This window comes from Jaculus jaculus, chromosome 2 (genome assembly GCF_020740685.1).
Source record: "Jaculus jaculus isolate mJacJac1 chromosome 2, mJacJac1.mat.Y.cur, whole genome shotgun sequence".
Taxonomy (NCBI): Eukaryota; Metazoa; Chordata; class Mammalia; order Rodentia; family Dipodidae; genus Jaculus; species Jaculus jaculus.
This window is the reverse complement of record NC_059103.1, coordinates 20,450,818-20,466,448: the sequence shown is the minus strand read 5'-3', so window position 1 is coordinate 20,466,448 and position 15,631 is coordinate 20,450,818.

The window sequence follows — 15,631 nt, the reverse complement described above, 5'->3', positions numbered from 1 at the left end:
GATGGCTTGGCCAGGTTCGCCTCACCTTTTGGCTTCCTCTTGAGAAGGGGGCTTGCCAGGTAATTTAATCACTTAAAACAAGAGTGCCAGAACTACTCTTATGGGAACAGGGTTAAAGACTTTAGGAACACTCATTGTCTGTATGCAAATAAGGCTGCTAATTATGAGCTTCCCCCACCCCCAATTCATTGGAATAAGCCCAGCAGGACCTCGACTTGAAAATATGCTATTAGCAATTTGTTCCCATAATGATATAGACTCAAAAGGAATAAACAAATTTTTAAAACATCATCTAATCCACACTTTTTCACTAATTTTCACTTTTCACACTAAGGTTCCACTTAATCTGGATTATAACAGTTCATTCACACAGATCAGCCTCCATTTTCAAAAGCTATTCAGATGGCTTCTACCTCATTGATCCTTAAAATTCATTCAATCTACATGTGATATTTCTGACACTCGGAGAGGGGTGGTGGGCTGCTAATAATTGGAGAGGACAACTCCTGACAACCTTCTATCCATCTGTCCTTCTGTCCATCTATCCCTCGTAAATTTATCTACCCACCACCCATTCATTCCTCCATGCATTCCTTCGCATATCTATCCACTCACTATCCATTATTCATCCACCTATCCACTCATCAATCCACTAATCCACCCACCCATCTATATACCTGCTCACTCAGTCGCCCCTCTCTACCTCTGTCCATTCTTTTTCCATCCATCTACCCATCAACTCATTCTTCTGTCCATTCACTCACACCCTCATGTATCCATCTACTCACCATTCACCCAGCCACATTGCTATACATCCCTCCATCTGTGCATTGTCCATCCATCACTCCATCCACCTATCTGCACCCCCACCTGTTCATCCACCCTACACTCATTCTTCCCTCCCTCCACTAATCTATTCATAACCCATCATAAATCCATTCATCCATCCACCTATACACCCATCTAGCTGCTCATTCGTTCATCCATCCCTCCTTCCATTCTTCCATCCCCAGGGAGTTTTTCAAGTCTCTGTGTTCCTCCTTGACATCTCACCATGATGGCCACTGATGAGATTCAGTCAACACGTACTTAATATAGTTCATCAAGAGCAGATGATTCAACACCTGTGCTGGTCCAGATACCACCCATCTTGCTGAGCATAGGTTGGGGTTTTCTGTGAGCTGGATATAGTTCCCAGCAGATCTGAATCCCTCTAGGTGTGGTTGGGTACAGCTGCTTGGTCACAGTTTCTTGCTGGGGTTTCAAGCTCACTTCTGCCCTTTGTTTCCTTCAGCTATATTCCTTTTATCAGGCCCTATGGAGGGTCCCACCTCCCATCCTGGCCTGGAATTTCCCTTGGAAACAAATTTCCTAATTACTCAGGGGAGCCAGAGCAGAGCCTTGGTAGCCCATCGTCTTGGCTAGCTCTGCCTAGAGTGTCTCTGGAATCAGACCAAACTGGCAGAGCTCTGGCAGGAGAGGGTCAGCGCAACTCGCTGGATGTCCACTGGCCAGGCTAAGAGACAGCACAGGAGCAGGCCCTGAGGAGGGAAGGGCTAAATGAACCAAGGCACATAGTCTATGACACTCTGGGAATTTCAGCCCGTGCTACCAGGTGGGGAACTTTAAGTATAGTCTTTAACTTTTCTTTATTATCACATTTGATATTTACAATGACCAAGAAGGCATATCTTCTGGGCAGGTCCCAAGCCGTGACTCTTCATTGCCGTGCCAGTGTTATGAGAATCTGGAGCCATGCTGGCTCAAACCTATAGTCCCAGCACTCAGGAGACAGAGGTAGAAGGATTATTGAGAGTTCAAAGCCTGCCTGATCGATATAGTGAGTTCCAAGCTAACTAGAACTATATAGTGAGATCTTGTTTCACGAAACCAGAACAAACAAAAATCCAGGTGAGGGAAGGGCTGGGGCCCCTGAACACAGGGTTTCTAGAGGCTATGCTTCCTAGCTATGACGATATCTGCTCACTTCCACCGTGGACATGTCACCTCCTGAGAGCTAGGGTGCTGAGACTTGGAGAGGATTCCAGAACAGCTCTCCTCCATCTCCAGCCCTGTCCCAGCCTGACCAGCTCCCGAGAAGGCACGTGGGCAGGGCTGCTGACATTGTCTCACAGGCCAGAGTTAGAGTAACACAGGATTGCTGTCATGGCCAGCCGCGCCTGCGGCTCCTAACTAGCCACCAAGTACCATTGCCCCACCAAGATAATGCGGGCTCCGGACACTGGCCATACCCACTGACTTGTAGCTGGCCAAGCTTCGTGGTGGATAGGCTCAGTCAGGTACTGAAGGAGTTTATCTCCAGGGAACTTCAACATCTGCAGTTGCTCATAGGCGGGAGTTTGGCTGAGCCCTGCCAACCCTGACCAGGCAAGAGGCTAACAGAGGCCAGGACTTGAGCAGAGGGGCTCTCCAGAGCCTAGGAAGATGAGAAGGTGTGTCCCTGGCTCCCTGCCAACTGGACATACCTCTCGGCTCCCAGGGTCCCCTGCAGATGGGTGTGGAGGTGGGTGAACCTTCCCTCCTTGGCTCTGGCCATTCCCTGGCTCTAGCCCAAGCCCAGCTGTGTGGCACCATGGACCAGTGTCTGCCTCTTCCTTTTCTTCTAACTGTGGCCTAAACTGCACCTCTGCTTTTGAAATAAGAAAACGTTTCCTCCTCTCTGAGGCTGCCTGCTCAGCCTCACTGCCAGGAGGAAACCTGCCTCCAGAAGCAACAGCCAGACACCAGTAGAACACAGCCCTCCACGCGGCACCTCCCGGTGAACCTCGGGAAACAAAGGGGAGCTTCTGCACTTCCTTTCATGTGCTGTGTGGAGCAAGCCTTAGGGACAGGGCTCCCAGTCCAGAGCAGCCCTTCCCCTGTGGACCTTCAGGGAGCCACCACACACACACACACACACACACACACACACACACACACACACACACACACACAAGGTGAGCATTTGCAGTGACATCAAGAGAAGGACCCTAACCCCCTGCCTCAGTGTCCAGACCACCCTGGGCCTTCCTGGACCATCCTCCCCCTCCCAACCCACTTGCTGAGTCACCAGCCTGGCCTTGGTGGTTTCGCTATAACTCACAGATGTGGGGTGGGGGGCGGACGGGGGAACTTTGCTGAGCCTGCAAAGCCAAATGTCCTGGGCTGTTTTTATAGAATTTAAAAAAAAAAAAAAAAGTGGTTGCAGCCTTGCCTCACAGCTGTGAGGGCTCCACCTCTCCTTCTTTGAGTTTGCACTCAGAGATGCCAAGATGGCATCATGCAGGTAGAAGTGCCCTGACACATGTGAGAAAAATGCCCAGCTCGGGTCTGTGAAACCCCATTAGCCAGATCAACTGTTTCCTGCCTATTCCATTAACCAAAAATTTCTGGATTATGTTTTGATGGGATCATGATGAGCTCCCAGGAGTTCCTTTAATGAGGAGAAAGGGGGTGGGGTTGCTTCTCCGGGTACATTGGCCCCGAGAGCAGTGTCCCACTGCTCTCTGAAACTGCAGGCTGAGCCCCTCCCCGTTAGCAGAGAGAAGATGGAACACGAAGCTAATTAGGCGCCATCCAGGCAGAGCCTCTGGCTTTAGAGTGGGTGCAGATGAGATAGGACATGTTGAAGTGCAAAAGCCACCCAACGGGGAAAGACGAGGGGGGGCCGCAGGGCGACAGCTGGAGGCTGGGGTGGTGTGGGTGGGTGCCCGGCAGGATGCCTTGGACATGCGCAGCAAGCTATGGAGCGTGGCGTACGTTTGCATGGGGAATGGTCCTTAGTGAGCCCTTGGCTTCAAGAAAATAGACCGCCCTTCTGGCTGGTCCTCCTGGTGCTGGAAAGCGCTATGGGAGCTGCTGGAGGACAATGGTTACCAACAGCATGAATAAGCAGGCACTCCTGCAAGTTATGAGAGAAAATCGCTTGGCCCTACCAGGCCTGCAAAGTCTGTCCACCATGGCTGGAAGACCCGATCCATGAGGCTAGAGGAGGGTCCTAGACCACAGGTGTGTATGTGGGCGGGGGCCTTTGGGGGTGTCCATTCAGAGCATAAGTAGAGCTTCCAGCCAAACACATTTAGCACTCGTCTTACAGGTTGATGAAACTAAACCTTTTTATTTCCCGCTTCCCTGAACTTGGTTTTCTCCTTGCAGGCATCTCAGGTTCATCAAAGTAGCCCCATTCTCCAACGGTCCCAACTAGACACATCGTGTCCCTCCCCTCTATGCCAAGACGTTTAATTCTCAAGAAGGAGGCTCCTCAGGCATCTGGTGGGACCTAGAACACAGACATTTCTGATGCTAAGAGTGGTTCTTCTCGCAAGCACACACTGCTTTGGACCATCAGCATCCGTTTGAAAGGGTCTGATGACAGCTGCTGTTTACTGGATCTGTTGCAACATGGCTATAGGTCAGATCAGTTGCCTCTGACCCTCATGATCAAGGCTAAGCTATGGGTCCCTCAGTGACTCTCTGTATGCAGTGACTCTCCTTAGTCACACATACCCTATCTGCCCAGCCCTGACAGGACCTATTTTTACCCCTTTAGTTTGTGTTTTTAAGAGGCAACATGTCACTCGACATGATGGTCACCATTAGGCAGTGTCCCACTGAGGAGTTACTCAGTGCCCACTGACCAGATTGTGACAGAAGCCCTCTAGGCCTGGGACTGGGGACAAAATAGGAGTTGTGGCATACCAAGCCCAGCTGGGGAAGCTCTGTGTGAAACCATCCCTCCTCGCCCCCGCCAGGGGTCTGAAAGGCTTTTATGAACATCATCCAGAGACATAGCTGAGGATGCGTTGTCCAGACGAGGTCTGCCTCCAGCAGCAGGGTCCTCTCCTGCCAGGCCAACTGCACACAAATTAATGCTTTCACGGTCACCATTCAAAGCCTGGAAATGTAGAGCAAGGAAGCAAACAGCCCTGCCTTGACCTGAGGATTCACCAAAAGCCAAAACCCACTCAGCTTTTGCCCCTCCAAACTGTCCCCTTCTCCCTTCTAAGATGTCCTATTTCTGACCAGTGTCACCCGGTCACTTCTGACGTAGCCACTAGCAGCAGTGTTTGATGCTTGTCTATAAACTTCTATAAGGTGGCTGTGACCCTCCCGCCACCTCACCTCTTCACTCAGCTGCCTGACATCCCTTCCTTCCTTTTCTCCACCATCCTCTAGGGTCAGCCCTGGCGTGGAGCCTGGCAGTTGGTGGTGGGCACAGTCACCCGGTGCAGATTCCACACTGCCCCCTATGCTAGGAAGTTTCGTTTCCCTACATCCTTAGCAGCATGTGGTTTTCAAAATGGTTCAGTGCTTTAATACCCAGCAATCCTCATCATTCTTCAAGGAAACTCACTTCAGAATGCTTTGATAAAATTTTATTGTATTGAAAGATTAAGGAAAGGACTTATGGCCAAACACCAGAGTTCCCCTTGACAAACCTCTCTTGGACCTCTCTAGGTGACAGTCTCCACTCTCGGCTGATAACCAGGAGGCTGGCCCCTCTCCCCACGTCCCACAGTGGCCCCCAAACCACCTTCCTCCTTACCTTCATTGATGTTCCTCTGATGAACATCAGCAGAAGCCAGCAGCTTGTCCATATACTCACCTTAGCAACGGATATATACAAGAGCCGTGGCAGACCTTATTCCATGACTGAGGGAGACCCCGCTTCATAGTGGCTTGATAAAGGACTTCAGAATATCATGGAAGGTTCTAGCAAACTTGCTGGCCTGCCCAACTCTACCGCTCCACCAGCAGATCCTGCATGCGTCCTCCTGCTCCATTCCTTCCTGTGGTCACTTTCCAGGCTGGGGGGCTGGGTGGCCTGGTGGGAAGACACTGCCACCGGACCTCATCCCTCATCAGTTGAAATGCTGCCCCCTTCCCCCCCTCCCCTGGCACTGAGAAATGCAAACACTGCACATTGTTCTGGGGTTCAGTGAAAACATGTCCACTGACAGACAAGGAACAAGGGGCTGTGCTGGCCACCACATGCCAATGGGGCCCACGGGGCACCGACAAGACTGCAGCGGCCTCCGCAGTGGCACTTTTTAAACAGGCCCTGGCTCACCCCAGGACCTGCTTTGTTCATGAAACAAGGGTGTGTTGTTTCCCGTCTTTTCTTCTTGGTGGGTGAGCAATATATATATTTTTTTCTAAGTGCTAAACTTGTGGTTTACAAAGCAAACATTACCGTCACTCGCAGCCAAGGCTTGCGCTGAGATGTGTTCTGTACTGTGACCTCCTGGGGCCAAAATCCCACTTTCGTCTCAAATACAAGGCTAGAAAATTGGAGTCCTGTGAGCGTTGAGTGTTTACACTGAAAACATTATCCTGTTTCAGGAGTTCCCTGAACCTGCATGTGGTGACAACAGTTCTCAAACTCTCAGTTAGAATGGAAAGGAAAGGGACTGTCCCCTTGGTGACAAATTTGCTGACCATTAGCTTTTACAGAGAGCCAGAGCAGGCCACAGCCCACGGTCCCCAGCGCTCAGTGCAGAGCTGGATGGTCACACATCCGTGTGTTAGAATGAACTTCCCCAAGTGACTCCAATACCGGACAGCATGAACAGAGGACCCACACCAGAACATAGCAGGGGAACCACAGTGCCCCAACCCCAGCATCTCCCAGAGCTGAGCCATACCCTCTGGGAGCTCACCCCAGTAGCTCGTATTACACATGGGTAGAGCCAGAACCAGTAAGGAAGGTGATCTGGCAGAAGTTACCTACATGAATTGAAGGGGTCTTGTCTGTCTGACATCACCTGCCCTGCTCCCAAGATAGCAATGGACAGGCTGTCATGACATACCAAGTCCCTTTCCAGGGTCCAGTGCCCATCAGGTTTCATCACCAGATCCTCCTCCTTGATTTGTACATGGTCCATAGACCCAAGGGAATCAAGCCCTCTGCAGAAATGCAGTGTCTCCCACTCTGCTAGCAACATTTCAGGGAAGGTTGGTGAGCTCTCAAGCCATCCTCTCAAGGACCTGGGGAGTCCTGAACTCCCATCAGGACTCCTGTGGGTGAAGGATTTGATTGGAGTACAGTGGGCCCCAGATACACAGGTAAGGACATAATAAGGACAACCGCTGCCCCCCACTGAAGCTGAGGACAGGGCACAGACATTAGGGGGACTCTGTTCATAGTCACCCATCCCATTTCAGTCTGTCTGCCTGCATTATTATGAATTAAGCCCCCATATCCCCATGGAGAACGCAAATGTCTTGAGGACAGGAAGGAAGGCAGGCGGGCAGGAAGGTGGGAGGGGGCAGCAGAGGCCTAGCTAGATGTCGTGGTTTACTCTCAACAGGAGTGAATGAAGGGCCACCTGTGGTGACCATCAGCAAGGATATATAGGCTGGACTGAAGCGGGGACTATCACCCAGACCAGGTGTTAAGGGAAGGGCATTGTGGCCTATGGGGCAGATAGTACCAGGGGAACCCTCAGGAACAGGCTTACTTTAGTCAGGGTTGTGACTTTCAATGGTGGCCTGGCCACCTTTCCCCATAGTTGCAGCACTCACTGGCCCTGGGGAGGCCGGCCCCTAAGCAGTAAGGTCATGCATGGCCTCAAGACATGCCCTAATACACATCTTGAGAGCTCAGTTGGAGTCCATGGCTGCAACTCTGGTCTTCTAGAACTGGGCTCCCACACTCTCTCGTCAGTGCCTCAAAGCGCATGGCTCTACCTCTGCCCACCCTCAAGGGCACCCTCAGTCTCCGGACTCCCGAGTTATCACGTCCTCTGGGTTCTAAGGCAAGGTAGGAACTCCCGACTTTTGCGCAATGCAGTGCGCCATGCACACTGCAGTCTGGGGGTTTATTTTGCAGGGCTGTTTCACTTTATATATGAACTGTCAATTGTCACCTCATTTCTGACTGGCTAGGACTCACCTCAGCATGTCCTGCAGGAGGCCTGCCCAGGAAATCTGGAAAGTGCATTCCTCTGAGAATCTCTTGAGCCTTTGGGGTGTAAGTAATAGAGAAAGAGCAGGACCCAAGTGCGGCCACAGGAGAAGATCCAGGGTCAGTCTTCACATGGCTTGTGGGGACCCACATAGCACAATGGAGGGGAAGCCCCCAGGGTACATTTCAAGGCCCATGGGGAAACCCTTCCATGTCCCAGCCCCCTGCAGGCACGTGGAGAAGGACGGGGGACAGCCAGAGGCTATAACATTTTCTGGGGCCACCCTCAATGCACTCAGTTTTGTCTTCAGTGACAAGAATTTCTCACAGTTCACAAAGCTGCAACCTAAGAGCCATGGTCCATGGGGCTGGGGCCATTCAGTGCTCTGCGGTTCCTTCCCAGCTCTTTCAGCTTCAGTTTGGGCTTGGAGAAGCTTCAGGGAATAGACACCGGTGTGTCCCCTCCCCCGGGAATGCATCTGTGACCCTCTGTGGTTTCTCTACCAGGACACAAGCTATGTTAGATGGGTTCCTGCAATCTGAACTTCATCTCAACCAATCCTGTCGTCAGAGCAATCCTTCTCTGGCTGAGGCCCCTCTTGGCACTGAGGCCAGGGAGTCAGGGCATCATCATGTGCATTTGTAGATGACACAAGTCAACCCATAGCAAAGACTGAGCCCCTGAGAACCACCTGCCACGATACACCAGTGGCCAGTGGTCAGAAGGCCCGGAGCTGCCCTGCCCTTGCCTCCCAGATGGCTCAGTGTAGACCATCATCTTGTGCTCCTTCCTTACTTCAGAAACCACATTGCCACCTCCTGCCAGCCCTGATGCTCTGCAGCCCTGAGGCCTCTGCTGCCCCCACCCACCTTCCTGCCCACCTGCCTTCATGGGGACATGGGGACTTCATTCATAATAATGCACATAGGCAGATAGAAATGGGATGGGTTTCTTAAGAAGATAATCAAGGGCAGTAGAGATGGCTTAGCTATTAAGCACTTGCCTGTGAAGCCTAAGGACCCCAGTTCGAGGCTTAATTCCCCAGGACCCACGTTAGCCAGATGCACAAAGGGACACACGCATCTGGAGTTCGTTTGCAGTGGCTGGAAGCCCTGGCATGCCCATTCTCTCTCTCTCTGTCTCTGTCTCTCTCTCTCTCTCTCTCTCTCTGCCTCTTTCTCTCTCTGTCTGTTGCTCTCAAATAAATAAGAATAAACAAAAAAAATTTTAAAAAGAAGATAATCAAATGCAAATTTATCTGCAGCATGACTGCTCTTAAAAATAATCTTCCTGCTGGGCTGTGGTGGTGCACGCCTTTAATCTCAGCACTTGGGAGGCAGAGGTAGGAAGATTGCCATGAGTTCAAGGCCACCCAGAGACTACATAGTGAACTCCAGGTCAGCCTGGGCTAGAGTGAGACCCTACCTCAAAAAACCAAACAAACACAAAATAATAATAATCTTCCTGGGGCTGGAGAGACAGATTAGTGGTTAAGGCACTTGCCCACAAAGCCTAAGGACCCATGTTCAACTCTCCAGGTCCCACGTAAGCTGGACGCACAAGGTGATGCAAGTGTGCAAGGTTGCACATGCACACAAGGTGGCATACCCATCTGGAGTTCAATTGCAGCGACTGGAAACCCTGGTGCTCCAATTCTCTTACTTGCTTGCTCTCTCTCTCTCTCATAAAAACGGCTTGTCTGTTGGGCTTGCTTCAAAAAAATTAAAAATTAATAATCTTTATGGGTTGCAGAGATGACCTAGAAGTTAAGGCACTTGCCTACAAAGCCAAAGGATACAGGTTCAATTCCCCAGTACCCATATGAGCCAGAAGCCAAGAGTGACACTTGCATCTGGAGTTTGTTTGCAGTGGCTAGAGGCCCTGACATGCCCATTCTCTCTCTCTCTCTCTCATTCTCTCTCTCTCCCTCTTTCTCTATCAAATAAATTAATTAAATTAAATTTAAATTTAAAATAAAATAATCTTCAGGATTGTGGCTCAGTCAGTAAAGTGTTTGCCACACGAGCATGAATTTGAATACCCAGAACCCGAGTAAATGTCAGACAGGTACTGAAGCACCTCTGTAATCCCAGTGCTCAGGAAGCAAAGGCAGGGGATCTCTAGCACAGACTGGCCAGCTAACCAAGCCAGCAAGCTCTTGGTTCAAGTGAGAGACCATGTCTCAATAAGAGAGATGGAAAGTGTTTGAGGAAGACATTCCATTTCAACCTCTGCCCTCCATACCTCGGCACACACACGTGGCTCCTCTACTAAATCAGCCAAGAGGAAGCTGGCTGAGCTCTGCGTCCCACCTACTGCTCCCCAGACCTCCTGCCTGTGTGTGATGCCCTCAGATTTTGCCCTGACCTGGGTTTCAAAACGGACTCAGGCAGAGCTAGGTCTTGGGACAGTGCTCTCAGAAGGGCTTAGTTTGCAGCGACAGAGACGGAGGGACTCTGGACTTGCTGCTGGAGCCGGACAGTCCTCACAAGGTCCAACCTGAAACTGCAGGACCACCGCCCAGTGATACAATCCGGCGAGACTGCAGGTTTCAGTTTCAATCCTCTTGTCTGCTTTGTTCTTCAGGGTGTGGCCCAGACACCCGCAGACCCTGAGCCACTGACTTCCACTCAGGAGGCACATTGCCTCTTAGGGGAGCCAGGCCTGCCAGCTGCTAGGTACAAAATGGATGTCCTGGCTCTGGAGGCACTGGGGTTGGCATTTGAGTTAGGAAGCCTCTCATCCTACACCCGCGGGAGATGTGACTCGGCCGGGTGGTGGACACAGGGTCTAAGGTGTCCAGCAGCCTCCACTCAGGTCGGTGAGAGCAAGCTGCCCTCAAGACGTTTTCAAAGCTGGTAGAGGGAACCACTGTGGCCCATCCCAGCCACACCCTGGGAAGAATGGCAAGACATAGGGAATCTCAGTGGATTTTGCCAAAGGAACTTAAAATCAGGCAAACGGGTGCCAAACCTCACGCCTGTTTGGTGGGGCCAAGTTTCAACAGATCACACCTAGAGAGACACCTTCAGCCACAAAGACCAGCGCCATCCCGAGGTGTGGCCCAGGTGACTCACACCAGGCCACTCCTGACTCACCTACTGGCTGCCCCACCCAGTCATGAGAAAGCTGGGCCTCCCAGTGCTGGCCCAGCCTGACCCAGGCTTCTCAAGAGGCCCAGAGACCAAGTGGATTGTTCAGATCCTACCCTTCTATGTTGAGAGCTGATGTCTAATTAAACAGTCCGTTTAGAACTATGAAGTGCTCAGTGAATGCGTAGAGAACTAAACTAGCAAGTGGGCGTACAATTACACATCAGTGATGGTAGGCCACAGAGACAACAATCATGGTACCAGCTCAACCCTGGCAAGCGCTATACACAGTCTGTGCTATGCTGTGGTCACTAGTGGTAAAAGTCCATTGCCATAATTTGTCCCTGTAAGGGTTAATGTCCCTGAACTCTGGCTTAAGTGGTTCATACCCCAAGCCATCTCTCATCCCTCTGTTCCCTTCGAAAGTCACTCTCAACTCAAAACCTTTCAGGTCATTCTGAGGTACCAGTGGCATTGGACACTTACACAGGCTTGCTCCTCGCTAAGGGACAGCTGGGTCCCAATGGTACGCAGATCCTGGAGCTAAACATGCCACTGTCATGCACGTGGACGTTCGTCACCAGCTGCAGCATCATTCCCCACGGGGCCCATGTGCTCCTGAGCAAAGCACCTTGGGAACCACTCCTGGTTCCTCACATAAGGACATGGAAGATGAGGCCCTTTGACCATTCTGCCTGCAGCTCACGCTTTGGAGAGGTTGATGATGAATTTCACGTTGACAGAAGCAAAGACTCAGGGACTTGTAGCTGGCCTGCATCACACCTCCTCCTCGCCTGGGGTTAACACTCTTTCAGTGCCCTTGGACACCGCATCACCGTGCTTTGCTGATTCAAATTGATGACTCTCCAGGTTATAATTAATGTCCTTCCTCTAAGTCAGAACACAGGCTGCCCCATTGATTAATGACCATGAGCACCTCCACTGAAGCTGGTTGGTGATTGAAAACAGATCAAGGCTGTCTCCTCCCCTGTGGTGGTTAATTGGTTTCAGGTGTCTGCACTTAACAGTACGTTGAGGAACTGAGGAGCACAGAAGTAAGATTGGGGCCGCAGGTAATGTATGCATGGCTTTGTGTGTTTGTATGCGTGTAGGTACACATGTGTGCATGTGTGTAGAGGCCAGAGGTCAACGCTAGGTATCTTCCTCAGTCACTCTTGACTTTATTTTTTTTTTTTTTGGAACAGTATCTCACCAAACCTAGAGTCAGTGAACCCCAGGGATCCTCCTGTCTCGGCCCTGCCCCCCCCCCCAGCACTGGGATTACAGGCCTGTGTGGCTGCGTCCAGCTGTCACATGAGTACTGCAGGTCTGACCTGAGAGGCTCATGCTTGCATGGAAATCACTTTAGCCACTGAGCCATCTCCCCAGCCCCCAGGATTCTCTTTTGAAGATGTTGGGTTAACATGGGCAGCACCCCCCCCCCATGAAAAAGGCCAAATGTCTGCAAAAGCCCTACCCAGACCACCCTTCAGAAACACTGCTCCCCATGACAGCCAACTCAATACTTCTCAAAAATCCTCACGATACCCAGGGTACTAAAATATTGCTTGAGCCACACCTTGTTGGTCTTACTAAATGCTAGGTAGTGGGTGGAAAGCACCTTTCAGAAGCTGACTTCGGTCCCTGCCAACTCCACAAAGCTGAATTTAATTCCCTGCTCATTCTCAAGTGCTCTCTCTCTCTCTCTCTCTCTCTCTCAATATATATATTTGCAAGCAGAAAGACACAGAGAGAGAATGAGTGTACCAGGGCCTCTAGCCACTGCAAACAAACTCCAAACTGCATGCCCCACTTTGTGCATCTGGCTTTATGTAGGTCCTGGGGAATTGAACTGGAGTCATTAGGTTTTGCAGGCGAGCGCCTTAACCACTGAGCAACCTCTCCTGCCCCCATCCCCAGAGCTGAGTTCCTCTGAAGCTTCTGTGCGGTATGGTCACGTACAAGACAGGTTTTGTGCCACAACCTCACACAGCCACTGTGGCATCCAGTCCAGCCACTGTGAGGCCAGTGACCTCCTCCTCCATCCCTTCTTTTTCATCTGTTTTTTTCCCCCTGCCAAAAGAAAATGAACAAATTACAGTCCAAGGCTTAGGAGTGGCCTTGTGGCTGGTGGGTGAAGCTAGAGGGGGAGCTAAAGGCCAGAGACGTGGTGGGCCCCTCAAAGGGAACAGGGGCTCAAAGGCTGCTGGTTGGGCTATGCCCCAGATGATTGTTTCAGGAGTGGTTTCTGGAGCTCACAGAGAAAGGGGACTTGTGCAAACCTAAAGGGTCTAGCCCATCTTTCAGACACTACCTGTGGTGAGAGAGCGGTACACTTACTGTCCTCAGCTTCCCCCAGACCAACAGGAGGAGGACTCCCTTGCTCTCTTATGGCCACGTTGCCTTGTTGGAACAGAAGCCAGAGAGAGGCGAGGAGGAGAGACGTGGAGACTCAGGGTGAACCAAGTGGATAATAGCACTCTGCAACTCCGCCAGGGGTTGTGGGGACTCATGGGTGGTGATAGCAAAACCACAAAGGGGTGTTAGCTGGTCCTGGAAGTAGGGGACATTTGAGTTGACATCAGAGGCTGGAACCAAAATGGGGTGTGTTGGAGTCCCCCGGGGTGCTCCTGTAAAGATGTTGCAGCAGGAATAGGTGGTGAGGCTGCCGGGCACGGCGGGTAAGAGACTCTGGGAACCAACCATGTTTCCCACTGGACTGGGCTTCCCTAGGCTCAGCTCGTCCTGACTTGAGGAGCCTGAGTGGCCTCTGCTGCACTGGCATCAGGTGCCACCGTCTCTCTGGCCTTGGATTTGGCAAAATCCAGGGCAGACCAGGCTCGGCATCTTCCAGACTGAGAGTCAGGCCTCCGCTGTGCATGGTAACCTAGAGCGTTCACACAGCGTCAAGACGGTATCTCTCATGGAAAGGAAAATGTTTATACATCTTAGAGCTCCCTAAGTGGTTGACTAAATATAGTTGAGTATCCAAAAGTACAATACGATATGGACCATAACCTCGACTCAAATGAACACAAGACCTCCTGTTAGATTGCCTGAGTTATATATCATAATTGACTGGAAAATACCTTTTTCTTTCATGTGTGTGTGTGTGTGGGGGGGTTCCCCTTTGAAGCAAGGTCTCTCCCCAGTCCAGGCTAACTTGGAACTCACTTTGCAGCCCAGGCTGACCTCCAACTCACAACCATCCTCCTGCCTCAGCCTCTGAGTGCTGGGCTTAAAGGTGTCAACCACGATGCCCAGCTTCTTTTACATCCCATTGAAAGGGATCTTTCCCTTTATTATTTTCATATATCTTGTCCTTAGTAAACAGAGAAGAGCTGGAACACGAAAAAGCTTACTTTGTGATTTACCCAGTGTTTGCACCAAGCGTTCAGTCGAGGCTGTCATGCGCGTGGCTCGAGCCAGGCAGTCACGCCAGGCAGCGCTGTGCAGCCCTGGAAGGAGACAATGGTAAACGTCCCCATACGTCAGCTGTCATCGCGGCACAGAAAACTACCCCCTGCTGAGCAGCTGACATGACAGGCCTCTCCGCTTCAGTCTGTGGACAAGGAGCTGGCACGACTCGATGGGCAGCTTGGGCCCAGGGCCCTTGAGCAACTGCCAGAGCCACAGTCAGCTCCCAGCTTACCCGCCGGCCTCCCTCATTTGGTACTGGCCGCCTCTGTGTGCGCCGCTGGCTGTGGATCTCTGCTTCTTGCCATCACGGCCTCTGCAGAAACTCACACAGCAGCTGGCTTCCCTGTGACTGAAGTGACAGTGTTAGACACCTGGGCTCTGAGGTGATGGCCTCCTAGGGCGAGGAGGCACGACACTATGAACTTGCAGGAGAGGTGCTTGTTCACCATTCATCTCACCCATGGGTGAGTCTCAGTGCTGCTCTCTCAGCCAAGACCATCTTTGTCTATCGGCTTCCCATCCCGTCCCCCTAGTGGGCCGGGGGCTCCTGTGGCTCCTCTGAACTCGGGGGCCTTCCTTTCCCTGAGGTCAGGGAAGTGTGGCAGAGGTGGGGATCCCTGGCTGACACCCAGTCCACAGAGAGTGGTAGTGGAGGGAGAGACGGGCCCAGGAGCTGGAGAGGACAAGAGAATTCCACCCCGAGGCTGCGGGGCCCTCACCCAGCACCAGGACCAGTGTTAGTCTGTCCTGGTCCTTTTCAACAACTTGCTGTGTGGCCACCAAGGCCAACCCTGAGTTCTCAAGTCTCTATGTACAACCTTCGAGTGATTTCCCTGCAAGCCGAAGTCCTTGTCCTAAGATGTCACAAGATCTCTGCCAAAGTCCTCTTCACTGGATCCCTTTCTGCCCTCAACACAAGGACACCAAGAGCTCTCAGTTTTTGAGAAACTCAGTCCATTTTCTCCAGTTCTACTCTACAAAGATCTCTCTCTCTCTCTCACAAACTTCATGCTAACCTGCTGTTCTTTCTATTTTATTTAGACAGTAAGCCTCCATCCACTCTCTCCTGGAACCTTCTCTCTGCAGTGGCTGCAGCCCACCCCAACACCAGCTTGCTCTCCATCTTCCTCTATTGCATACACTCCCCCCCCAACCCTGTCCTCTCCTTCCCCGCTGGCCTCGCCTTAGCCACAGCATCTCTGAACTAATTCC